This window comes from Panthera pardus, unplaced genomic scaffold (genome assembly GCF_024362965.1).
Source record: "Panthera pardus isolate Hobbes unplaced genomic scaffold, ASM2436296v1 HiC_scaffold_13, whole genome shotgun sequence".
NCBI lineage: Eukaryota > Metazoa > Chordata > Mammalia > Carnivora > Felidae > Panthera > Panthera pardus.
In genome coordinates this window covers 83,067,624-83,095,524 of record NW_026526688.1, presented here as the reverse complement: position 1 = coordinate 83,095,524, position 27,901 = coordinate 83,067,624, and the positions used below count along the sequence as shown (strand labels likewise).

The window sequence follows — 27,901 nt, the reverse complement described above, 5'->3', positions numbered from 1 at the left end:
GCACTCATAAGCAAATTCATATATATATATATGAATATATACATATTTTTATATATATGGTACTTATAAATATTAGTTGTTTTTTTTTCTATGACACTTTGGTTTTTTCTGAGATTTTGTTTACTTTCCTGCAGGTTTGAACAAGTTTGTCATTTGGTGGACAGTGCCCTCTTGTGTATAAAACTGAATCTGCATGTCAAGTTCGGACAAAAAGTGGAATAAACTCGAAATTCTTTTACAGTTGTAAAAGTTCCTTGAGGTCATATGGTGTGTCTTCACATCAATTATTTAGTTAAGGCCAGCTCCAAAATATTAGACCTTTTTTTTTAAGCCCTTAAAAAAGGTGTCCCCATGCTTCCCTTAGTGATTTCATATGTATTTGGTACTTTTTGGTCTCCCAAGTATTGTCGCATCCATATTTTGTTTGATTAGAACAGGAGTTACTGTCCTTTTCTACTGAGGTATAATTCACATACCATACAATTCACCCAATTAAAAAAATTTTTTTTTGTTTTATTTATTTATTTTGAGAGAGAAGGACCGCGTGTGCGTGAGAGTGCATGCATATGAGTGGGGAAGGGTCAGAGAGAAGGAGAGACAGAGTCCCAAGCAGGGTCCGTAACATCACCAAGTTGATTTATTACATACTTCTCAATAATAATAATTACAAATGAGTCATACATAAAGTCAACACAAAACCTTCTAAATAAATTTATACATCAAATTTTAACATGAAGTTAAAAGATGTTTAAAACTGTAATTAAAATAATTGGGAACTCATTCATCATGAAATTATCAGTATTTTTAAAATTAATCATAACAATCAAGAATTTGAAATAACTATGAAGTAATAATCAATTTTAAAAATAGTAATCTAGGGGTGCCTGGGTGGCTCTGTGGGTTCAGTGTCTGACTCTTGATTTCGGCTCAGGTCATGATCTCAGGGTGGTGAGATCAAGCCCTGCATCAAGCTCCATGGAGCTTGTTTGGGATTCTCTCTTCCTCTCTCTGCCCCTCCCCCGTTCACATACATGTGCTCTCTCTCAAAATAAACTTAAAAAATAATCTATTAAAATCATAGAGGGGCGCCTGGGTGGCGCAGTTGGTTAAGCGTCCGACTTCAGCCAGGTCACGATCTCGCGGTCAGTGAGTTCGAGCCCCGCGTCAGGCTCTGGGCTGATGGCTCGGAGCCTGGAGCCTGTTTCCAATTCTGTGTCTCCCTCTCTCTCTCTCTGCCCCTCCCCCGTTCATGCTCTGTCTCTTTCTGTCTCAAAAATAAATAAAAAACGTTGAAAAAAAAATTAAAAAAAAAAAATCATAGAAATAAAATTCTTTTTTAAAATAAAAAAAAATTAATGTTTATTTATTTTATGAGACAGAGAATGAGGGAGAGAAAGAGAGAGAGAACAAGCAGGGGAAAGGTAGAGAGAGGGAGAGAAAATCCCAACTAGCTTCCACACTGTCAGTGCAGAGCCAATTCGGTGCTCAACCTCACAAACCATGAGCTGAAATCAAGAGTCAGAGGCTTAACTGAGTCACCCAGGTGCCCTGAAATAAAACTCTTTAGAACTATTTCAGTGCTTACTTACTCTCACATCTCATTTTCCACAATAGTTACCAGATTCATGGTCTTTCTTGCCACATTATAGGCTTAAGTAGTTTGCAAAAATCTTTAATTTTGCAAAATTAGCCAGTCTCACTGACTAATAATACTGGAAAAGAAAAATATCTCTGAGAGCTCCAACAGTATTTGGAAATGTGTTCAGTAAAGTCTTGCTTTATTGTAATAATTAAACAGATTTCATAGTAGATTTTAGAAAATAACAAGGTTTTCAGGTATGCATCAATGAACTATTGCTATTACATTTAGGGTATCAGAATCTGCTTTTTTTGTTTTTATCTGTTTTATGAATGAATACTTAAGCTTCAGCATTGTGTGTGTGTGCAATGCATGTAAGATTATTACCTAGTTGAAAACATTGTTGTAAACATTAGGAAATAATCAAGTAAAGTTCATTGCATGGTGCCTAGTATATACAAGAATCTCAGCAAACTTTAGCCATTATTATTATCACTGTTATTTTCTGATGTTTTAGATACATTGTCAAAACTTAACTTTTTATCAGCAGTTCTTTTACCCCAAAGGTCTTTTTTTTTAATTCAAATATAATTAACATACAATGTTATATTCATTTCAGGTGTATAATATTCAATAATTCTATATATTACTCAGTGCTGTTCACGGTAAGTGCACTCTTAGTCCCCTGCGCCTATTTCACCCACCCCCCACCTCCCTCCCCTCTGGTAACTATCAGTTTGTTCTCTATAGTTAAGGATTTGGAGGTTTTTTGTTTTCTTTTTTCATTTGTTTCTTAAATTCCACTTATGAGAGAAGCCATATGGTATTTGCCTTTCTCTGATTGACTTATTTCACTTAGAAATATTCACCTCAACATCCATCCATATTATTGCAAATGGCAAGATTTCATCTTTTTAATGACTCATATTTCACTGTGTGTGTGTGTGTGTGTGTGTGTGTGTGTGTTTATCCATTCATCTATGAATGGACACCCAGGTTGTTTCCATATCTTGCCTATTGTAAATAATGTTTCAATAAGCATAGGGGTGCATATATCTTTTCAAATTAGTGTTTTCATTCTGTTGTGAAACACTGGGTCATAGAGTAATTCTATGAATTTGTTTTTTAATGTGATCCAGTAGTGATTCACATGTACACTAAAGTTTGAGAAGCACTGAACTAGAAAAGCCATGATATTTCAGTATCGTAAGCTAATCTTTTTATGTAAAGATAGGAGAGCTTTAGTGAGGTATAATTGATGTATATGAAGCTGTACATATTTAAAGTTTATAAATGATGAGCTTTGATGTATGTATACATCCAGGAAATCACCATCACAATCTTTCTTTTGAAGGTATTATTGTTGTGGGGTGCCTGGGTGGCTCAGTAAGTTGAATGTCTGACTCTTGATTTTGGCTCAGGCCATGATCTTACGTTTTGTGGGATCAAGCCCTACATGGGGCTCTGCACCAATAGTCCAGAGCCTGCTTGGGATTCTCTCTCTCTCTCTCTCTCTGTGTCTCTCTCTCTCTCTCTCCCTCCCTCTTCCCTCCCCTGCTCATGCAGTCTCTCTCTCAAAATAAATAAATAAATAAATAAATAAATAAATAAATAAATAAACTTAAAAAAAAATATTATTGCTGTATCTAATGTACAAACAAACCAAATAAATGTGTAAACAGTTTGATGTTGGATCAAAGACAGCTTGATTGTGACATTTGCTATCAAAACGATTTCTCACCCTTCTAGATCTTCTTTTTTTTTTTTTTTATGTTTTTATTTATTCTTGAGAGAGAGATAGAGACAGAGCACAAGCAGGGGAGAGGCAGAGAGAAAGGGAGACACAGAACCCGAAGCAGGCTCCAGGCTCTGAGCTGTCAGCATAGAGCCTGATGTGGGGCTTGAACTCACAAACCGTGAGATCATGATCTGAGCCAAAGTCAGATGTTTAACTGACTGAGCCACCCAGGCACCCCAGTAACATTTTTTATTGTGGTAAGAAAACACATAGGGGTGCCTGGGTGGCTCAGTCAGTTGGTCATCTGACTTTGGCTCAGGTCATGATCTCACGGTTTGGTTCATGAGTTCAAGTACGACATCTGGCTTGCTGCTGTCAAGACACAGCCCACATAGGATCCTCTGTTCCCTGCCCCTGCCCTGTCCCTCCCTTGCTCACACTCGCTCTCTCAAAAATAAATTTAAAAAATTTACAAAAAGAAAAAAACCCCACACAATATAAAATTTACCATCTTAATCATTTTTAAAGTGCATAGTTCAGTCGTATTAAGTACATGCACATTATTGTGAAACAAATCTCCAGAACCTTTTCATCTGCAAATCTGAACATCTATACCAATTAACAACATCCATATCATTCCAATTTTTATATATGTGATGTTAAAGCAAGCCCAATAACATATGCCTTTGTAAATTTCATCACTGTGTTTATCTTTGTGGGTAAAGGGCATTATTTACAAAGTCTTGTATCATTTTGGCTATACCATACTTTTTACTTAAAATAGTCAAGTTTATCCTGAGAAAACAAATTTAAAGGGGATATTTTCAATTTATGCCTATAGCTTGAGTTTTAAAATCTCCATCTTTATTCATGACATCAATAATGTCTACAAAAGGATTGCATATTAGCTATAATTGAGTTTTTAATGGCCTGGTGGTATCATCTCAATTTTCCCATGATGTATTGGCAGTAGTTTCAATTTCTGTTTAGCAAATGTGTTTTTGATACATTTCAATGTGTTATGGAAACCAAAAAGTAGTTGTAAAATTAGTGTGTAAAATTCAGGGTATAAAAGACATTCTTCTGTTGCTTCGTTTATTACCAAGTTTAAAGAATAAATAGAACAAGGACCTGAATCCCTAGAATGTTTTTGAGTGTCTGTTTTTGCATCAGATGCATGGCCTTGTCATATCCCTGAACTCCCAATTTTTTTTTAATGTTTATTCGTTTACTTTGAGAGAGAAAGAGTGAGCAGGGGAGGGGCAGAGAGAGGGAGAGAGAGAATCCCAAGCAGGCTCCACACCGTCAGTGCAGAGCCCAATGCGGGGTTTGAACCCACTAACTGTGACATCATCACCTGAGCCAAAATCAAGAGTCATACACTTAACCAGCTGAGCCACCCAGGAGCTTCCCAATTTATTTTTAACAAGATTGAAATTTAAGCAGTGTACTAAAAACTGTTCAAGGTAGAAATAATGGCACTTTTAAATCCATGAATCTAACGATAATTTTAAACTATTTCACATGATTTACATCTACTACTTCAACTGAAAAATAATCAGGTAATAGCACATCTTACTTCATTGAAAATGATTTTGTGAATCACAGTTGCTATTATTTACGTTGTTTTTGTATTTCACTCTCTCTGTATTATGTCGTATTACCTCATGTCAGTGTTTGTATTTTGCATAAATATACACCATAATGTTATGAATTTTTGCTGTGGTTTGTGTGATATGAAAAAACATTCTCAGTATCTCACGCTAACATTTATTGGACGATTCTCTGACGGTTAAACATGGCCTTGCCAAAAACCGCATCATCTATGTCATAGACTGGACACTGTCTTACCAGTACAACCTGTTTTGCTGCAAAGTTAGATTCCTATCAACTTTGAACACTTTACAATGTTCATTTCACTTCATGTTTACTAAGAATATAATACAAAATCTAACAGTCTTTATGTCTGTTCTCATTCTTCAGTTGCTTTTCCCCTCATTCCCAAAGAGTTTGCAAAACAGACAAAATACACAATCTTCTAAGCTAATGTAATAAAGACCAATTTTTCCCCTGCTTGGTTCCCTTCCCCTGCCCCCGCCACCACCATTAGGAAAAATATATCTATAATAAATTTCTGAAAAATCTCAGTCTGAACTATCCTTTGGAAAGTTAAAACTTATCACTTGAGGTGTATTATTTTCAACAAGAGTGCACCATTGTTTAACATTCAAATTACTTGACTATTACCTAGAAAGATTTAATAGTCTCTGTGAATAACGAGAAATACGAATTTGGTCTCTGCCCAGGTTCCTGACACAGAGCTCCTTTTAAAAGACTCGTGGGGTGCTTGGTGGCTCAGTCGGTTAACCATCTGACTTTGGCTCAGGTCATGATCTCACATCTTGTGGGTTTGAGCCCCACATTCGGCTCTGTGCTGACAGCTCAGAGCCTAGAGCCTGCTTCAGATTCTATGTCTCTCTCTCTCTCTCTCTCTCTCTCCTTCTTTCTTTTTTCCCCTCCTCTGCTAGCACTCTGTCTCTCTCTCTCTCTCAAAAATAAATAAACTTAAATTTTTTTGTTTTTAAATACGCTTGTAATTTCTGGGGTGGTAAGAGCTCTAGAAGCATCTTTTGGTCTAATATTTGGTGTTTGACCCCAGTTCCTGACACAGAGCTCCTAAGTCCCTCACAATTTCCTGGATGATAGGGGCATCTTTTGTTCTGATGAGACAATTCTTGATGGGCTCCTGGAGAGCTTGGGGGTGGGGTGGGGTGGGGGCTGGGTCTCGTCAGGAGAAACACCAAGCCCTGATTAGAAGTTTGGATCTTTCAGCCCCACCCTCAGCCTCCCAGGAGACAGAGTTAATCATTGAAAACACCATAAAATTCCCTAAATTGTAGGGTTTGGAGAGCTTCCGGGTTGGTGAATACATACGCTTGCCAGGAGGGTGTTGCACCCCAACTCCATGGGGACAAAGGCACCTGTGGGGGAGACCTTTCCAGACCTCACCCTACATAGACCTTCATCTGGCTGTTCATCTGTATCCTTTGTTATATCACTTATAATAAGCCAGTAAATGTGTTTCCCTGGGTTCTGTGAGCCATTATAGCAAATTATCGACCCTGAGGAGAAGGTTGTGGGAATCCCCAACTTATAGATCTATGTAGCCAGTTGGTCACAAGTACGAGTGACAACCTGGGACTTTCAACTGGCATCTGAAGTGGGGGCAGTCTTGTGGGACTGAGCCCATGAATAACGAACACAGGAATAAATATGTCTTAGAATTAATGAAATGTAGTAATTTTCTTTCATGTCTTTTCTGATAGCTTTATATTTTTCCTTTTCTGATATGTATATATATTTTTAAAAATTCTTTCTGACATTACGGAAATGTAACATATAGCTTAATATTTTAACTTAGCATTTGTAGCATTTTGATATAGTATGCAAACAATATACCAGTGAAATTTTAATACCAATTAATTTTTGTATTGAAGAAAAGTTCATAAAAAAAACAATTTTTACAATTACTTACCAACATTTCCTTTATATCTTTATAGTTTATTATAGTAATATATCTGTATAACACATTTACTTATAATAATATGTTATCATTATAAGTATATTATAAATATATAATACAAATATGTATTTATGCTATATATTTATAAATATAAATATTTATTATGTATCTATGTTGTATGTTATATTTTTCAAAATATATATTACTTATGTGATGTTTATTTATACATAAAAACATTATACATGTATACGATATATAATACTTTCACGTAATATATTATCTCCATTAGGATAATATACACACTACCTATAGCATGTAGTAATATATTTTATAATATAATTTTATATTTATATATGTCTACATTTATAAAGAATTACACTGTATCCATACATATTTATATAAATATATTATTTACATATGTATAACATAATACATATTATTAACATATTTATATTATGAATACATAATTTTTATTATAGTTACTTTTTTATTCATTAAAGATGATTTGTCATATAGTGAAAATTTTTGTTGATTTAAACTGGGACTCACCAATAGCATTTGGTACAGCAAACATAGAGGAATATCTGAACCACTACATGAGTTGTTAAATTTAACCAGTGCAACCAGTACCAAGAAGAGATTTCTCTCTCTCTCGCTCTTAAAAATTTTCATTATCTTTGATAATCATTCTATCAGCCAGAAAAACAGTTTTTTATGATAAGCACATATTATTTTAGATAATAAATCAGTGAGATTTTTCAGTTATCAAATTCTTGCCTCTTTCATAAAATGGAATACAAAATATCAATCAGGTTAGAAAATGACCCTTAACCTTCATCTGTTGGATGACTATAATATAGTGATTTTGTTAGCATAAGACACATCAGGGCTGTCTGTTGGAAAATTATCACTATAATTTTGCAACTCATCCAAAGCAATAAAGATATCTGTATTAGTTATTTATTGCTGCCTAACAAATTACCTGGAAACTTAGTGGCCTTGGACAACAATGTACATTTATCATCTCACACAGTTTCTGTGGACCAGAAACTTGGAAGCAGCTTGGGTGGTTAATTCTGGCTGGAGGTCTCTCCTAGGATTGCAGTCAAGATGTCAGCCAAGGCTACAGGGACCTGAAGGCCTCACTGAAGCTGGAAAATCTGCTTCCAACGTGACTCTCTCATGTGTATCGGCCAGAGGCTGATAGTTCCTCACTCTGAGGCCCTCTCCTTAGGTCTATGTGAGTATCCTAAAATCCTGACATCTAGCTTCTTCCAAAGCAAGTGATTTGAGGAAGAACATGGATGCCTCAATATGTTGTAAGACTCATCCTCTGAAGTCATACACTATCATTTTTACAATATCCTATCGGTTGGTTATTCCCACTAAGCATGGAGGAAACTATACATGGACATGGTACCAGGAAGCTAGGATTATTGGAAGCCATCTTAGAGGCTGGTTACCACAATATCTATGATGTAAATGTAGCGCTCTTGTATACTGCACAACTTGAACAACCATGCATGGCAGCCTTGAGCAGTTACATTGAACAATATACAGTGTTTTTAGAGAAGATGTTTTCTGTCTCTCTGAGCAATAAACTAGTTTGATAGGTAAGATTTCTTCCTAACTTCTGTGGTTTTTAAATTTAATTTGTATATTTTCCCCCATATTATCCTATCCTAATGTGTTCTTTTCCTGATACTGTATCTTATAATATGGTAGATGGTCTTCATAAATACTTATTTCTCTTTCCTCTTGGTTCTAATATATCTTGTTTCTTCTTTACTCTTTTCTTTTTCTCTTTTAGTCCTACTCCATTTTCCCTTTTTGACTGTCTACTTCATTCAAACAAATAGTGAATAATTTTAAAGCTACCCTTAAATAAGTGTTCTAAAACCATCAGTTCTATACAAACTGCTTCTCTGATTAGGATGACATACAGACCACATCCCACCATAGGATGAGTCTACCTTCTGCTTTATACCTGTTGAGCTGGTGTAATTTTTTTTAATATGAAATTTATTGTCAAATAGATTTCCATACAACACCCAGTGCTCATCTCAACAGGTGCCCTCCTCAATGCCCATCACCCACTTTCCCCTCCCTCCCACCTCCCATCAACCCTCAGTTTATTCTCAGTATTTAAGAGTCTCTTATGGTTTGCCTCCCTCCCTCTCTAACTTTTTTTTTCCTTCCCCTCCCCCCATGGTCTTCTGTTGAGTTTCTCAGGATCCACATAGGAGTGAAAACTATGGTATCTGTTGTTCTCTGTATGACTTATTTCACTTAGCATAACACTCTCCAGTTCCATTCATGTTGCTACAAAAGGCCATATTTCATTCGTTCTCATTGCCACGTAGTATTCCATTGTGTATATAAACCACAATTTTTTTATCCATTCATCAGTTGATGGACATTTAGGCTCTTTCCATAGTTTGGCTATTGTTGAAAGTGCTACTATAAACATTGGGGTACAAGTGCCCCTATGCATCAGCACTCCTGTATCCCTTGGATAAATTCCTGCAGTCCTATTGTTGGGTCATAAGGTAGATCTATTTTTAATTTTTTGAGGAACCTCCACACTGTTTTCCAGAGCGGCTGCACCAGTTTGCATTCCCACCAACAGTGCAAGAGGGTTCCCGTTTCTCCACATCCTCTCCAGCATCTATAGTCTCCTGATTGGTTCATTTTAGCTACTCTGACCGGCATGAGGTGATATCTCAGTGTGGTTTTGATTTGTATTTCCCTGATGAGAGTGACGTTGAGCATCTTTTCATGTGCCTGTTGGCCATCTAGATGTCTTCTTTAGAAAAGTGTCTATTCATGTCTTCTGCCCATTTCTTACTGGATTATTTGTTTTTTCGGGTGTGGAGTTTGGTGAGTTCTTTATAGATTTTGGATACTAGCCCTTTGTTTGATATGTCATTTGTGAATATCTTTTCCCATTCCCTCGGTTGCCTTTTAGTTTTGTTGATTGTTTCCTTTGCAGTGCAGAAGCTTTTTATCTTGATGAGGTTCCAATAGTTCATTTTTGCTTTTAATTCCCTTGCCTTTGGAAATGTGTCAAGTAAGAAATTTCTGCGGCTGAGGTCAGAGAGGTTTTTTCCTGCTTTCTCCTCTAGGGTTTTGATGGTTTCCTGTCTCACATTCAGATCCTTCATCCATTTTGAGTTAAGAAAGTGGTCTAGTTTCATTCTTCTGCATGTTGCTGTCCATGAACTGGTGCAATTTTAAAAAGCTTTCTGTGTCTCATAAGCATCCTGAAGTAGACGATAAATTGTATGGTATAAAACTGACAGGGAATACTAATAGGGAATTTATGTCTATTTTAGGCAATTTTATACAAGTATTATTCTTAAACAAGTCAGTTGGTTTTATGAATATTAAAAATAACTGACAATTTTCCTAGAAGATGGCTGCATTTGGGTGAAGTGTGAAAACCAAGGTGGCCTGTCTGTTAATGCATCATGAAAGATTGGGTGCTCTTTGTGGTTGCACTTAGTCTTATTTAAAAGTGCTCTTTAGGGGTGCCTGGGTGGCGCAGTCGGTTAAGCGTCCGACTTCAGCCAGGTCACGATCTTGCGGTCCGTGAGTTCGAGCCCCGCGTCAGGCTCTGGGCTGATGGCTTGGAGCCTGGAGCCTGTTTCCGATTCTGTGTCTCCCTCTCTCTCTGCCCTTCCCCCGTTCATGCTCTGTCTCTCTCTGTCCCAAAAATAAATAAAAAACGTTGAAAAAAAATAAAAAAAATAAAAAAATAAAAGTGCTCTTTAAATATTATTGAAGCCATGCATATTTAGCAGTAGGAGGTGGGCCTATTCTATTGATGGAGGAACAACAGTTTAAAACAAGTCAAAAACATTCTGCTAACTGTGGCTTGCATGATTTTAAAATGTATAACCTGCTTAATGACGTTTTAGTCATCAGTGTGGTTGGTTTATAACTTTGATTTGGATAAAAGACTCAGAGTCTTTAATGAGTCTAGTGGTGCTAATTCAGAGAGACTGTCAGGTGGAGAAAGGGGAAGAAAGACCTGGTTGGAAGAGTGTCCAGAGAATTAAGAGAAAACTAAAGAATTCTCTGTGGTAAGGCACCCAATAAAAGCCAGCTGCTGGTGGGCGTCCTAACCTCCTTCCCTCTCTCCTTTCTCCCTCCCTTCCTCCTTTCCACCCTTCTTCTTTCCTCTTTCTTTCTCCTCTTCATCTTCCTCTTTCTCTCCCTCCCTAACCCTCTGTTTCTGTCTCTTTTCTTTCTCCCTCCCCCACTTCCCATTTCTTGCTTGCCTGCCTTCTTACCATAACTTAATGGAATTAAGAGTGATTTTTATCTCAGATTTGATCATGCTCAGAAATGTTTCTCACAATTAGTTTTCGTGTGATTTAATTATGAACCATCAGATTCTACTTTTTTTTTTTAAGTTTATTTATTTATTTTGAGGGAGAGAGAAAGCAAGGGAGGGAAAGTTTGTTTATTAAGCTTATTTATTTATTTAGAGAGAGAAAGAGAATCCCAATTCCAAGCAGGCTCCACACTGTCAGTGCAGAGCCCGAGGCGGGGCTTGAACCCATGAACTGTGAGATCATGACCTTGAGCCAAAACTAAGAGTCGGACGCTTAACCAACTGACCCACTCAGGCACCCCCACCCTTTATTTACTTATTTTTCCTTTTGACACTGGCTGAAAGACAGTTTTTGTTACTTTTATGTACCAAAAACCCAACAGTGTACCCTTAGCCCAGTTTGGTGGACAGTTCTTTGCCTTTTCCATCTTGGCAGTGACCACCTACTCTGAACTTGGGTGTTGCCTCCCCAGTGACGGTGGATCTCAACGTACCTATTGTCATCATTGGTCCTGCTAGCTTCCACCTGCTTAGCCAGTGCTCTCCTGGCTTCCAAGTTTACCTGGGTGAGGGTGACAGTGGTGCAGGTCTTCCTGTGGACCAGACGTCCCCACCTGGCCTTCCCCTTGATGATGCAGTAGGGAGCCCCCATCTTACCACACAAGGCAGACAGGAAGACAACCAGCTCAATGGGATCCTGTGCAATCACTACCGGCTGAGGCTTCTTGTTTTCCACTACGGTGGTGACACTATTAACCCTTGCTTGAAGGATAGGTGGCATCTTTGTGGGGACATCCCCTTAAACAGCAGCTTTCTTCTCTGTCTGGATCAACAATCTCTGCTCTTCTCTTGCTTTGTCTCTGGTCTGTATTTGTGGGTCAGTTTCAGCTGTTGAATAGCTGCTTGGTGGCCCAAGGCCTGAGTGAACTGAATGGCCGCAGGCACTTTCAGAAGCTTACAGAGAAGAGCCATCTGTTGAGGCAGCCGGATGTAGTAGGGCCATTTGACAAAGCAGCACATGAGGTCCCTTTGGGGCTGGATGTACTGTCCAATGTCAAAATTCTTGGGCCTTTTCTGTCAGGGGATGGAATACCTTCTTGGCCTCCTGTGTCTTCCTCCCATCAGCCCTCTTTCCTTTTGCATCTTGGGCAGCGGGAGGAGAGCTGATTCTACTTCTTTTTAAAAAAAACATTGGTGATAGGTTGACAGTCATCAAAATGCTGTTCCTTGACCTCTGAACTTTGGGTTGTGACCTCTGAACTTCAGGTTCTCTGTAAGCACATTTCAAAACACCCCAAAGTACTTACTTACCTTTTTCCCTCCACCCCTTTATTTTTAGTACCACTTCCATGATTTTCTCCATCTTCAATGCTTCTGTAACCTTAAAATACGATTCCTGTTCTTGTACTTCCTATTTTCTGCTTTTTGGCCATAAATTCTGTTCCTAGTCATGGATACAATATATTCTTGTGTTCCATTTGATGTGTTTTTATGTGTTCTCACATGTTAAGAATTGAAATTACTAACTTTATAAATCCTAACTTATTTACTTCTTAGTTTTCCACTGTAGTTGGGCAAGATTAAAAATTAGAGCACTCTCTTCTTTGTGAAAATTCTGTATCCTGGGTATCTGTCCTACCCTGGGCTCGTATAAAACTCATTTTGCATCGACACTTCTTGGCATACTCTGCAGGATATAGAACAACTCTCCTGAGATCACTGGGGTTCTCTGGAACTTGGTGCTTGGTACCAGCAAAGGCCCTTTGTGCCCCTTCGACATCTCAGTACCTCACAGGTATATGAGGTGAGTTCTCCTGCTATCTGGACCTCCTCAATTTGAGTTGATGGTCCTGACTTTTATTCATACTCTTAAGGGTTACCAGGAATGTTCTGTAGGTGGAAATAGCTTGGAGGGGTTGGAGTTGGTGTGTTGGTTGTTTCAATGTGGCATTATACTGATGTTATTAATGTAAGGTTTGAGTAAATTTACTGTCTAGAAATATGACAGACTGAATCACTGAGCTCCAAAGAGCAAGGACACTTGCTCCTTCCTGCCACATGGTGCTTTCAGGTGACTGAAAGCCTAGTGGAAGTGTCTGAGGATATTCCTGGAGATGTGGTCCCACAGGAATTTCCCATCTCATAAGATACTTAATGATTGGCTAGTTCAGGGATGCGTCCATAAGGATTGATCTGTCAGTGCTCTGAGCCCCCTTGATGGTCTTAGACCTCACTGAGAGAAACCGAGACAAATAAGAAAGTCTATAACGACCATTTGGAAGTGATTGTCATAAGTAGCACCCTCTTGACTCACCACACTTGATATCCTTGGATCTTATTCAAGCCTTATTCTAAAAGCTGAGACTGAAAGAAATGGGGAACCGTGCTTCCAAGGTTGGAACAGCTCCCAGAAAACCAGCATCCACCCATGGAAAACTGCAGCAGGCTATATGTACAATGCATATGGAACCTATACTTGAAGTGGTTACTTCGATGGGAAAATTTAAGGATAACCTGGGTCTCAGCTGACCCAAATAATGTTCTTTCGACATGTCTGAATTAGTTTTCTTGCATGCGCAGAGAAACCCGGCTATAAGACCAAGTACCCAGAAACTAGGGAGTTACTTGGTCGAGTCAGTGAAGCCCCCAGCTTATGGGGAGGAGTCTCCAGTTATAGAGATTCTCGGGGCTTGTTTGTTTGTGTTTGTTCCTGCGGCTTTTGGTATCTTTGCACAAAAATGGCCGTGTTCTAACTAGAAATGAAAAATAATTAAGGGCTCCATAAATTATGATGCTGTCTCATTATTAGTTTTGTTTTAATAAAAGGGGGCTATTTGGCAATTGGGTCTTTAATGTCCTCTACACAAATATTAGTGAAACAAAGGCTAAATTTTGTCTGCATCTTGTTTGTGCCCATGTGTGTTATAAATGTGAGATATTTTCTTTACCTCCGGGTAGTATGTAGCTAAAATGAACTTGTAACGGAGCTCTATTTAATTGATTTAAAGGCGAGCGCATGTGAAAAGTGGGCATTCTAAAACTCAAAAAGATAAAAACTAACCCAAATATTTTTCAATGATGTTTTCACACGATCTGGGATAAAACTCCCTACATTTAGACTTTTATGTGACTCCATAATAAAGATGCATCACAGGAAGGGACCCAACTGGTGGTCCAAGGAGATAAAGATGAACAAAAATTTTAGACACCTCAATACTGTCCCTTCCGAATAGTCAGGATAATGAGGAAGAGGAGGAGGAAGACAGGCAGACACTAGAAATCCTAAATCCAGCCCCGCCTCCAGGCACAAGCCCCAGAACCAATGCCCAGCCCACTGCCTGCTCCTCTTGGCTCTTCCAGAAGGCTGAAAGTCAACCAGAGAAAAAGCCTGTTCTCTAGGAGGAAAAGACAGGAGATGGAAATTATTTTCTTTTAATGTTTTTATTTATTTTTGAGAGAGAGACAGAGCACGAGTGGGGGAGGGGCGGGGAGAGGGAGAGAGAGAGGGAGACACAGAATCCGAGGCAGGCTCCAGGCTCTGAGCGTCAGCACGGAGCCGGACGCTGGGCTGGAACTCCTGAACCACGAGATCATGACCTGAGCTGAAATTAGAAGGTTAACTGACTGAGCACCCCAGGCGCCCCTATTTCTTTTTTTAATTTTTTTTAAGTTTATTCATTCTTGAGAGACAGAGACAGGGGCGCAAGCGGGGGAGGGGCAGAGAGAGAGGGAGACACAGAATCTGAAGCAGCCTCCAGGCTCCGAGCTGTCAGCACAGAGCCTGGTGCAGGGCTCAAACCACGAACTGTGAGATCATGACCTAAGCCACCCAGGCGCCCCAGGAGATGGAAATTATTAAAGAAAAAAAAAAAAAAAAGATGTCGTTAGTCCCAAAGTTTCAATCTGCCTCCGGCCTTGCCAGCAGCACACCTGATGCTTCCTCCTCCCCCTCCTCCTACACGGCACCTGGGTGCTCACACAGCCCCGCCCCATTCCATCATCAGTGTCTCCACGTCACAGGCTCCCGCTCCTCCCACCCTCACTATCAAGGAGCAAAAAGCACCCCAAGCCGCTGGGCCACCTCCCTATGAGTTTCAAACTGGAGGACCTCCTCCATCAGCATGAAGAGGCCCACGTGCTCCCCTGGACCAAAGCGCCCCACGGAAGCCCCAGGTAACACTGACTGTGGGGAACCAGTGGATTGACTTGTGAGCGGACACAGGTGCAACATATTTGGTATTAAAGCTGCTTCAAGGTTGTTGGCTTAATGAAAATAAACGTGTCTTTTGAGTTATCCTCATGAATGTAAAACCTTTATTCTACCAAGGTTTACTCAAGTCAAATAAGCTTGTGTTATCTCAGTTGCAATTTGCCAACAAAAAGTGACTGAAAATGATGGTTGATTTTTGTCTGTCTCATAAAGTTTTCATGGGTAATTGTTAAGAGCCAGTAGGTTAGGTAAAAAAGTTTATGGATACACTTTCAAATAACTTCCAAAATCTTTGGTAACCCAAAACTTTGGGGGTTTTGCTACGTTAAATGATAAATTGGGTTGAATTCATTGGATTTCTAAGTCTCTTGTAAATAAGATAAAATACTAAACATTAATGACTAAACCACAAGGTTTGTCTGTGTTGTCTCATTACAGAAAAGCTAAAGATATTTGGGTCTGTTAGGAAACGTATGAAAACATTGCTGAAAACAATGTATATTGTATGAAAACAACAAACATTGCTGGTTCTCTACTGTTTGCGTTTCCAGATTCAGGGAAACTTTTTCTCTTAAGACATCTATGACTTACAAAATTTGATAAAATATTCCTTTATGAAAAAAATATAAGCATTTACCTTTTCTCCATCACTGAACCCTCCAGAATTAAAAAACTCTCAATGAATATTCTTCTTTCTCTTATGGAATTATAATTATTTGGATTAGTTCAATAAAAATATGTTCTTATAACACGACCTCATTGGAAACATTGGCTATATTACTAAGGCTTTGACTGAAATGTCATATTTGAGAGATGCATGCATAGACTCAGATATGACCATATGACTTTAAGGAGCTCAGGTCGATTTTAAGGAACCAATAGAGCTCTTGGAAATGTTGGCCTGATACCTTGCTTACAGAGTTCCCAGCAGACTTACCAGGTGAGTAGATGTCACTTCCTGGCAGGTGCAGGAACCTCAGGATATTTTGGGGACCTTGAGAAGAGAGGAATTCACCCAATCTACAGATATTGCAGATGAATCTAATGGCGAGTTATTTGGCTTGGTGTCTGGCCTTAAAAAGCTGTTAGAGTCTCCATTTGAAATTCTTTATAAAAAGGTCTAGCAAAGCAAATGAAAAAAAAAAAAAAAACCTATATGGTCAATCACTATTCTTACTGTGCATATGCAAATAATTTGGCCAAGTTTGTAAAAACTAGACTTATTTCACAAACAAATTAGTCTTTAAAAATTTTTTTAAAAACGTTTATTTATTTTTGAGAGAGACAGAGTGTGAGTGGGGGAGGGGCATTGAGAAGAAGACACAAAATCCAAAGCAGGCTCCAGGCTGTCAGTGCAGAACCAGAGGTGGGGCTTGAACCTACAAACCGTGAGATCATGACCTGAGCTGAAGTCAGATGCTTCGCCCCTTATGAGCAAATTACCCTTAATTTGGCTATCATTGACAGGAAAGAAAATGAGTTTAAAGAGAAAGGTTGTATTTCAATAACACATTTTTGTGCGTGTTAGGTTCTACGTCTGGTTAATTATCTTTGGATGTTTGTTGTTTGCCTATAAAACTGGACTGACACTGAATTCTTCTCGTTTCCTCAAATATCTGACCATGACTCTCCAAACTAAAGATTACAATCTTCTCCTGTTCTCTTATCTTAAAATCATTAAGAACTAAAACTTTCTTTTTCCTGAAGTCCTGCAAACTGAAGTTGGACAACTTGAGATAAACTTCAGAAAAATTGCCACAATAGCTCATGTATAGACAATGTTCATGCCTGTTCTCTATGAGCCACTCAAAAGGAGCACCAGAGACATTTGAACTACAAAACAGAAAAATCCATCAGATTGCTGCTGTGTGCTCCCACTCTTTCTGAGGATGCTTCAAGCCTGACACCTAAAAATCTTCTCTCTAGCACTTGGACTCAGACACTGGGCCTATAGTTTGCTCCAACAGTTAACCTGTGTTTCTTTTATTTCCATTGAAATGCCTCTTGTTAATTACTGATTGCTTGCTGAAAAAGGCAGAATCTATACGATGGCTAATACCACTTGCCTTCACCCATATTAACTCCTCCTGGGAAATAAGAATCCATATAAAATCAAGCAGGAAGCCACTTGGCTACAAGAAACCATTGACCACCATACCCCACCCCCCTTTTCCAAGGTGGCTGGGACTGGTTTACTGATCTATTGGATACCCATCAATATCAGATCAGTTTTAGAGGGAATGAAAAACTGGATTTGACTCTACTGTTAATATTTCTGGGAGTATACTTGGGGATAAAACTAATAATGTCATATAGTGCCAAACTATGCAGAAAAATATCCAAGTTCTCAGATAAGGAAATATCTGTGATATCCCATCCCTTAGAATAAGGGAGTTACAACCTGTCCATGTTAAATCTTTCCATTCCAAAGCCCTTCTGTGCCCTATTTTGGCTTGAAGCAGTTACAGAAGACCACCTCTGCCCCTGTTCCATAGAAATGGAATAAAGATTGACAATGGAAAATTATAACAGGAGAAAATTTAGCATGTCTGACTCTTTGTTGCTTCTATTTCCCTTGCTGCTAAGACCTATAGATTAAAAACTTCGGCTTAGTCCTGCATATAGGCATGTTACAGCTCAGATTTACAAATAAAAAATGTGTGCTTGCTTTGGCAGCACATATACTAAAATTGGAATGATACAGAGAAGATTAGTATGGCCTCTGCAGAAGGATGACATGAAAATTCATGAAGTTTTTCATATGTTTACCATGAAGGTAGACTTAGGGAACTTAGCGACTTACTAAAACATAATAACATAGGAGTCCCAGAAGATGAAGAGAGGAAAAAGGGGGCAGAAGATTTGTTTGAGCAAATAACAGCTGAAAACTTCCCTAATCTGGGGAAGGACACAGACATCGAAATCCAAGAAGCACAGAGAACTCCCATTAAATTCAACAAAAGCCAGCCATCACCAGGCATATCATAGTCAAATTCACAAAATACACAAATAAAGAAAGAATCCTGAAAGCAGCAAGGGAAAAAAAGTTCTTTAACCTACAGGGGAAGACAGATCATGTTTGCAGATCTGTCCACAAAAACTTGTCAGGCCAGGAGGGAATGGCAGGAAACACTCGATGTGCCAAATGGGAAAAATATGCAGTCAAGAATACTTTATCTGGCAAGGCTGTCATTCAGAATAGAAGGAGAGATAGAGTTTCCCAGACAAACCAAAAACTTGAGATTGTGACCACTAAACCAGACCTGAAGGAAATATTAAGGGATACTCTTTGAGTGAGGTGGGGGGAGACCAAAAGCAACAAAGACTAGAAAGGAACATAGAACATCACCAAAACACCAGCTCTACAGGTAACACAATGGCATTAAATTTGTACCTTTTAATAATCACTCTAAATGTAAATGGACTAAATGCTCCAACCAAAAGACATAGGGTGTTAGGGGTGCGTGGGTGGCTTAGTTGCTTAATCTACTAATTCTTGACAGCTCAGGTCATGAGCTCATGGTTCATGAGATCAAGCTCCACATCAGACTCTGCAGTGACAATGTGGAGTCTGCTTGGGATTCTCTCTCTCCCTCTCCCTCTGCCCCTCTCCAGCTCACACACTCTCTCTCTCTCAAAATAAATAAATAAACATTAAAAAAAGACACAGGTTATCAGAATGGATTAAAAAAAAAACAAGATAAATCTATATGCTGCCTACAAGAGACTCATTTTAGATCTAAAGACACCTGCAGATGGAAGGTGGGGGGATGGAGAACCATCTATCATGCTAATGGACATCAAAGAAAGCTGAAGTAGCCATACTTATATCAGGCAAACTAGATTTTAAAATAAGGACTGTAACAAGAGATGAAGAAGGGTATTATATCATAATCAAGGGGTCTATCCATCAAGATCTAACAATTGTAAATATTTATGCCCCCAACTTGTAAATACCCAATATATAAATCAATTAATAACAAACATAAAGAAACTCATTGATAATAATACAATAATAGTAGGGGACTTTAACACCCACGTACAACAATGGACGGCAGATTATTTAAGCAGAAAATCAACAAGGAAACAATGGTTTTGAAAATTAAAAATAGAACTACCCTACAACCCAGCAATTGCACTACTAGGTATCTATCCAAGGGATACAGGTGTGCTGTTTCAAAGGGTCACATGCACCCCAGTGTTTATAGCAGCGCTATCAACAATAGCCAAAGCATGAAAAGAACTCAAATGTCCATCGACGGATGAGTGGATAAAGAAGATGTGGTATATATACAAAGTGGAGTATTACTTGGCAATCAAAAAGAATGAAATCTTGCCATTTGCAACTACATGGATGGAACTGGAGTGTATTATGCTAAGCAAAAGTAGTCAGAGAAAGACAAATATCATATGACTTCACTCATATGAGGACTTTAAGAGAGAAAACAGACGAACGTAAGGGAAGGGAAACAAAAATAATATAAAACCAGGGAGGAGAACAAAGCATAAAAGACTGAAATATAGAGAACAAACAGAGGGTTGCTAAAGTGGTTATCAGAGGGGGGGTGGTCTAAATGGGTAAGGAGCATTAAGGAATCTACTCCTGAAATCATTGTTGCACCATATGCTCTTTGGATGTAAATTAAACAATAAATAAATTTTTTAAAAAAAGGAAACAATAGTTTTGAATGACACACTTCACTGGATGGACTTAACAGACATTTTCAGAGGATTTCATCCTAAAGCAGCAGAGTACACATTCTTTTCAAGTGCACATGAAACATTTTCCAGAATAGAACACATACTTGGTCACAAATCAGTCCTCAACAAATACAAAAAGACTGAAATCATACCATGCATATTTTCAGACCACAATGCTATGAAACATGAAGGCAACCACAAGAAAAATTTTAGAAAGACCATAAATACATGGAGGTTAAAGAATATTCTACTTGGGGCGTCTGGGTGGCTCAGTTGGTTAAGCATCTGACTTAGGCTCAGGTCATGATCTTGCAGTCCATGAGCTTGAGTCCCACGTCCCACCTCAGGCTCTGTGCTGACAGCTCAGAGCCTGAGGCCTGCTTTAGATTCTGTGTCTCCCTCTCTCTTGCCCCTCCCCTGCTCATGCTTTATCTCGAAAATAAATATTTAAAAAATTTTAAAAAAAGAATATCCTACTAAAGAATGAATGGGTTAACCAGGAATTAAAGACAAATAAAAAAAGTACATAGAAGTAAATGAAAATGAAAACACAGTAGTCCAAAACCTTTGGGATGCAGCAAAGGCAGTCCTAAGAGAGAAGTATTTTGCAATACAGGCCTACATCAAGAAGCAACAAAAGTCTCAAGTATACAACCTAACTCTATGCCTAAAGGAACTAGAAAAGGAATAGCAAATTAAGCGTAAAGCAAACAGAAGAAGGGAAATAATAAAGATTAGAGCAGAAATAACTGGTACAGAAACAACAACAAAAAGAGCAACAACAAAACAGTGGAAGATGATCCTGGCAATAGATGCAGAAAAAGCATTTGACAAAGTACAGCATCTATTCTTGATAAAAACCTTCAAAAAAGTAATGATAGATGCACCGTACCTCACCGTCATAAAGTCCATCTATGAAAGACTCACAGCTAATATCATCCTCAATGGGGAAAAATTGAGAGCCTTTCCCCTTTGGCCAGGAACAAGACAAGGATGTCCACTCTCACCATTACTATTTAACATAGTACTGGAAGTCTTAGCCTCAGCAACAAGACAGCAAAAAGAAATAAAAGGCATCCAGATCAGCAAGGAAGACATCAAACTTTCACTATTTGCAGACGACATGATACTTTATGTGGAAAACCCAAAAGACTTCACCAAAAAATTGCTAGCACTAATACATGAATTTAGCAGTCAAAGGATATAAAATCAACATGCAGAAATCTGTTGCATTTTATACACCAAAAATGAAGCATCAGAGAAAGAAATCAAGGAATCAATCCCATTTGCAATTGCACCAAAAACAGATACCTAGGAATAAACCTCCCCAAAGAGATAAAAGATCTGTACTCTGAAAATTGTAGAACACTTATGAAAGAAATTGAAGAGAACACAAAGAAATGGAAAAGCATTCCATGCTCATGGATTAGAAGAACCAAATATTGTTAAAATGTCTATACTACCCAAAGCAATCTACACATTTAATGCAATCCCTATCAAAATACCACCAGCGTTTTTCACGGAGCTAGAACAAACAATCCTAAAATTTGTAAGGAACCACAAAAGACCCCAAATAAGCAAAGCAATCCTGAAAAAGAAAAATAAAATGGAGGCATCACAATTCTGGATTTCAAGCTATATCACAAAGCTGTAGTCATCAAGATAGTATGGTACTGGTACAGAAACAGATACATAGATGGATACAGATACATAGTGGAACAGAATAGAAAACCCAGAAATGGACCCACAATTCTTTGGTCAGCTAATCTTTGACAAAGCAGAAAAAAATTGCCAATGGAAAAAAGACAGTGTCTTTAAAAAGTGGTGTTGGGAAAACTGGACAGCAACATGCAGAAGAATGAAACTGGACTTTCTTACACTATACATAAAAATAAGTCAAAATGGATTAAAGACCTAAATGTGAGACAAGAAACCATCAAAACCCTAGAGGAGAACACAGGAGCAACCTCTTTGACCTTGACCATAGCAACTTCTTACTAGACATGTCTCTGGAGGCAAGGGAAACAAACAAAACAAACAAACAAACAAACAAACAAACAAACAAAAAAGAACTATTGGGACTTCACAGGATAAAAAACTTCTACATAGTGAAGGAAACAATCAACAAAACTAAAAGGCAGCCTAATAGGAGAAGATATATGCAAATGACATATCTGATAAAGGGTTGGTATCCAAAGTCTACAAAAAACTTATCAAACTCAGCACCCAAAAAACAAACAATCCAGTGAAGAAATGAGCAGAAGTCATGAATCGACACTTTTCCAAAGAAAACATCCAGATGGCTAACAGACACATGAAAAAATGTTCAACATCACTCATCATCAGGGAAACACAAATCAAAAGCAAAATGAGATACCACTCAACACATGTCAGAATGGCTAAAATTAACAACACAAGAAACAATAGGTGTTGGTGAGGATGTGGAGAAAGGGGAACCCTCTTGAATTGTTGGTGGAAATGCAAACTGGTACAGCAACTCTGGAAAACAGTATGAAGTTTCCTCACAAAATTAAAAATAGAACTACCTCACAACCTAGGAATTGCACTAATAGGTATGTACTTGAAGGATACAAAAATACAGATTTGAAGGGGTACATGTACCCCAATGTTTATAGCAGCATTATCAACAATAGCCAAACTATGGCAAAAACCCAAATGTCCATTGACTGATGAATGAATAAAGATGTGACATATATATATATATATATATATATATATATATATATATTTATACTATATACATATATACTATATATAGTAATATTTCACTGTGTGTATATATATACATACATACATATATACATATATACATATATGTATATGTATATATGTATATATATACACACAGTGAAATATTACTAAGCCATCAAAAAGAATGAAATCTTGCTGTTTGCAATGACATGGTGGAGCTAGAGTGTGTTGTGCTAAGCAAAATACGCCAGTCAGAGAAAGACAAATATATGATTTCACTCATCTATGTGGAATTTATGAAGCAAAATAGATAAACATATGGGAAAGATGAAAAAGAGAACAAACTGAGGGTTGGTGGAGGGATGTGGGTGGGGGATGAACTAGATGGGTGATGGGTATTAAGAAGGGTGCTTGTGATGAGCACTGGGTGTTGTATATAAGTGATGAATTACTGAATTCTGCTCCTGAAACCAATATTGCACTGTATGTTAACTAAGTAGAAGTCAACTAAAAATTAAAAAAAAAAAAAAAAAAGACTTACAAAAAATGCTCTTTACCCAAAACTTACCTTATCTGAGGCAATGAGGAAGTAGCCAGAGAGGTCATCATCCCAATTCTTCAAGATTGAAAAGTGATCAAAACTCAGGGGGAAACTGAAACTGTGCCCCATAGAGTTAATGAGATTAAACTACCAGAAAGTTTAAAGTTTGTTTTTCAGATAACTGTTTCCCCCTGATCAGCTAGTGTGTCTTTTCAGACCCCACCCACAAACTCATTAGCTGTCTCTGCAAGAGCCTGGACTCAAGGTCCACTGATACGGTTCCAGCCTAGGAACAAGCAAGGCCCTGCATGCCTTAACCTAGACCACAAGCCTAAGACCCATCCAGGTTATACCAGCTCTTGGAGCAAGTCCATAGCCCCTTCTCCGTTCTAAAGTAATCTCCTGATGTCAGGAACTGAACTTTGCCTTGTTCTGATGTCAAGTCTCCACCCCAAAGTGAACATGGGAATATACATTACATACATGTTTGTTCAATCCACATACTCCATCTTTCCTCATAAATAATCATAAATTTCCTTACCCTTTATCAAGATGTATGTAAAGGATTCTTTGGATTTTTTTCTCCTGTCTGTTCAAGTCTATTCCAATGTTGCATTGTTCCTTCACATTGTACTTACTGGAATTCTTTTGTTATCCGTGCACTCTGTTAAAAATGCTTTACCAAATGCAAAAACAGATGATCTAAGACAAACACAGACAAGTTTTTTTTGTCAATGGGACTTAACAGAGAATATATATCACTTTTAAGCTTTCCATCATTTGTGTTACACTAAGTTCCCCCCAATGAGCAATACTAGGTTAAAAAATATATGTATTCATATCTAGCAATGAGGGGCTCGATGGACTCGGGGAAGATCAGTCACCCTGTCACCAAGGGACATAAAAACATAAGGTTGATCATCAATGCTTTCTGAGGAAAGATTACTGGTCAACAAGGGGAAATGATAAAGGACATTTTCAACTTTTAATGTGTGTGGGACCTGTTCCTGGGCTCTTAGAGAAGCTACACTTTAATGTTTATCAAGGACAAAATGACTCAGCAAAACCTCAAAGTGTGGGCTCCATTTCTGCCCCAAGCACACATTGTTCATCTGCTTCGTTAAAAAAAGAAAATAACCAAAAAGGGGCTTTCTGAACATAAAGATGATAAAAACGAAGAAAACTCTCTTGTTCCCATCAGATTAAAGTCATACAGCCTTGCATATACTAAACACGTAGGATAAAGTCTGTAACTTTCTAGAATGTCCTTCATCATGATAATTTGTAACTCTTTATGTAAAAAATATATATAACCCTGCATCAAATGTCCCTTTCCTGGAGCACTCTCTTCTTTGTGAAGATTGTGTATCCCTGGCAGCTGTCCTAATGTGGGCTGGAATAAAATTCTTTTCCTTTCTCTTTAAAATTTTTAAAAAGTTTGTTCATTTTGCGTCAACAATCCTAGCCCATGGAAATTGTGAGACAATAAATATATGTTGTTGTAAGGCTACAAATTTGTGTGTGTGTGTGTGTGTGTGTGTGTGTGTGTGTGTGTGTGTGTGTGTTTTAATGTCGTAATAGAATACAAATATGTTTCCTCTCTGGCCTCATTTTCTTTTATGTCTCCAAATGCTCTTGCCCTTCTCTCTTTCTCTACTTTAATACAGCCCCAGGTGTCCCTGGTTTTCCTGGGGCTCTAGGGTTATTCAGCCCTTCCTGGGATGAACTGCAGGCTGTGGGTGTCCTAGGAAGGCTGTCCCATCCAAACCTGACCCAGAGGCTGGGATTTAGATGGCACGGAGGGAGAGAGGAAATGCACTCAAATATGCATCTGAGGTGGTCAGAGAATCCTAGGATACGATTCTCATTCAAAAAAGAACAAAGCAATTCCAAGGAACTAGAGCGCACAGCATTTAGGATATCTCTTCAGTATAGCGCTTCACATCATCATGGCTCCTGCAAGTGCTCAGACTTTCAGGGGAGCCTGTGTGTTTGGTAATTATTATGTATATGAGGGCTTTTAAATGATGAGACAATTATGTCAAATAAAAGCTATATTTTCTAAAATTTACCGTTCTGTAAGTATACATGGAAAGTTGTAAACTGATTGTTACCAAGGGGATTTGATTGTTGTCATACACCTCCTCTACTAAAGTGATCTCAGTTTAATCTAAATGACTTTTCAACACTGGTTTCCAGACATACATGAAACAGAAGTTACAACTGTTATCATTAAACCACTGTTGTGTGATTCCTTAAAGTATGACATCTATTGATTAATGTCATTGTTCCTTTCGTGTCAAAAATAATTAGGAGAGTTTGTAACAATAAAAAGCAAATTACTACAAAGCTGTACTCAAAACATTATGGTACTGGCACAAAGATAGACACATAGATTAATAGAACAGAAAGGGAGCCCAGAAATAAACCTACACTTATATGATCAATTAACCTATGACAAAGGAGGCAAGAATATGCGATGGGGAAAAGACAGTGTCTTCAATAAATGGTGTTAGGAAAACGACCACTTTCTTCCACCATACCCAAAAATAAACTCAAAATGGATTAAGGATCTAAATGCAAGACCTGAAACCATAAAAATCCTAGAAGAGAACATAGGGTCAGTAATTTCTTTGATATCAGCTGTAGAAACATTGTTCTAGATATATTTCTTCAGACAAAGGAAACAAAAGCAAAATTGAACTGCTGGGATTATAGCAAAATAAAAAGCTCTTGCACAACAAAGGAAACCATCAATAAAACAAAAAGTCAACCTACTGAATGAGAGTACATTTGCAAATGACATATCTGATAAGGGGTTAATACCCAAAATATATAGAGAACTTCTACAACTCGACATCAAAAAAACTTAACAATCTGATTAAAAATGGGTGTAGGACCTGAATAGACATTTTTCCATACAGATAGCCAATGGACCAATGAAAAAATGCTCAACCTAATTAATTAGCAGGGAAATGCAAATTAAAGCCACAATGAGATATTACCTCACTCCTGTAAGAATAGCTAAGATCAAAAACACAAGAAATAACAAGTGTTGGCCAGGATGCAGAGGAAAAAGAACCCTCATGCACTGTTGGTAGGAATGCAAATTGGTGAAGCCACTGTGGAAAAAAGTACAGATGTCCCTTAAAAACTTAAAAATAGAACTACCGTTCCATTACTGGATATTTACCCAAAGAAAACAAACAAAAAACACATTATTGGTACATATAACAACCTGGATGAATCTTCGGAGAATTATGCTGAGTGAAATAAACCAATCCCAAAAGGTTACTTACTGTATGATTCCATTTACACAACCTTCTTAAAATAGCAATGTATAGAAATGGAGAAGAGACTCATGGTTGCCAGGACATCAGTAAGGGTTGGGGGTAGGACAGAGTGGCTGTGGATATGAAAAGACACAAGATGATTCTGTGGTGATGCAAATCTTCTATATCTTGCCTATATCAATGTCAAGATCCTGGTTGTGACATTGTACTATAGTTGCCCAATGAGATTTTTGTTGTGATCCCCAAACCCCATAAAGTCTTACATAATACTTAGTATAACGTGAATCACTTAGACTATACTAAATAATATAAAAAAAAAAATAAACACAACTCGTAGTGGTAACAGTAAAGGACAGTTTTAGTGATTTACCAATAAAGTTTAGGATTTAAAAATCTATATTACTAAATTTGAAGAGGGAAATAATAACTTAAAAATTGAGAAGAGCACTAGACTTGGAGTCCAAAAGGTTGAAGGGTTGAGAGGATCACTAATTGCCCATAGAACTTTGGACAATTAATCTTAATTTGCTCAGATGAAAAATGATTGTGCCAGATCACAGAGCTTTTATAATTTAAATAGAACTCAAAAAGTGCTAGCTGTAAAACAAAAGACTGAAAGATAAAATTGTTAACTTGCAATACATTAAAATTAGGAACTCTTGTTTATTAAAACATACTATTACAGAATGAAAAGCCAAGCCACTAGAGGGAAAAGAAATATATGTAAATGATAAGGACTCACATCTAAACTATATAATAAACTCCTACAAATCAATTAGAAAAGGCAAACAGCTCCATAGAAAAGTAGACAAAAGACTTGAATTGGCACTTAAGAGATATGGCAACACATTCAACTTTTCCCTACTTTATTATTTTCAAGTAAAACAAATTAAAATCACATTATGATTTACTATACACCTATAAGAATGATTAAAATTAGAAAGAGTGACAATATCAAGTATTGGCAAGGAGTAGAGTTACTGGAATTGTCACATAATGAATGCTCTTACAAATTGGCCCAGCCACTTTGGAAAACTATCTGATAGTATTTGCTAATGCTCAGCAATGCATTCCTTGAAGCCCGGCAATTCTACTCCTTAGATACTTACAGAATAGAAATGCATATGTGTATTGCTCAAAACACATGGATAAAATATTCACAGCAGCATTATTCACAATAGCCAAAAAACTGGGTATACCCAAATGTTCATAAACAGTAGAATGGTTTAAGAAAACAGTGGTATATTAATCCAATGGAATACTAC

At 37.8% G+C, this 27,901-nt stretch overlaps 1 non-coding gene and 1 pseudogene across 1 annotated transcript; one reads left to right on the top strand and one right to left on the bottom strand.

Moving 5' to 3' along the window:
* Window positions 1–11,540: 11,540 nt before the first annotated feature.
* Window positions 11,541–12,392, bottom strand: LOC109246796 (60S ribosomal protein L7a-like; annotated as a pseudogene).
* Window positions 12,393–18,049: 5,657 nt separating this feature from the next.
* LOC128776733 (U6 spliceosomal RNA) lies at window positions 18,050–18,156 on the top strand. Its single transcript, XR_008421911.1, has one exon. It is a non-coding gene; the product is annotated as a U6 spliceosomal RNA (small nuclear RNA).
* The last annotated feature ends 9,745 nt before the right edge of the window (window positions 18,157–27,901 follow it).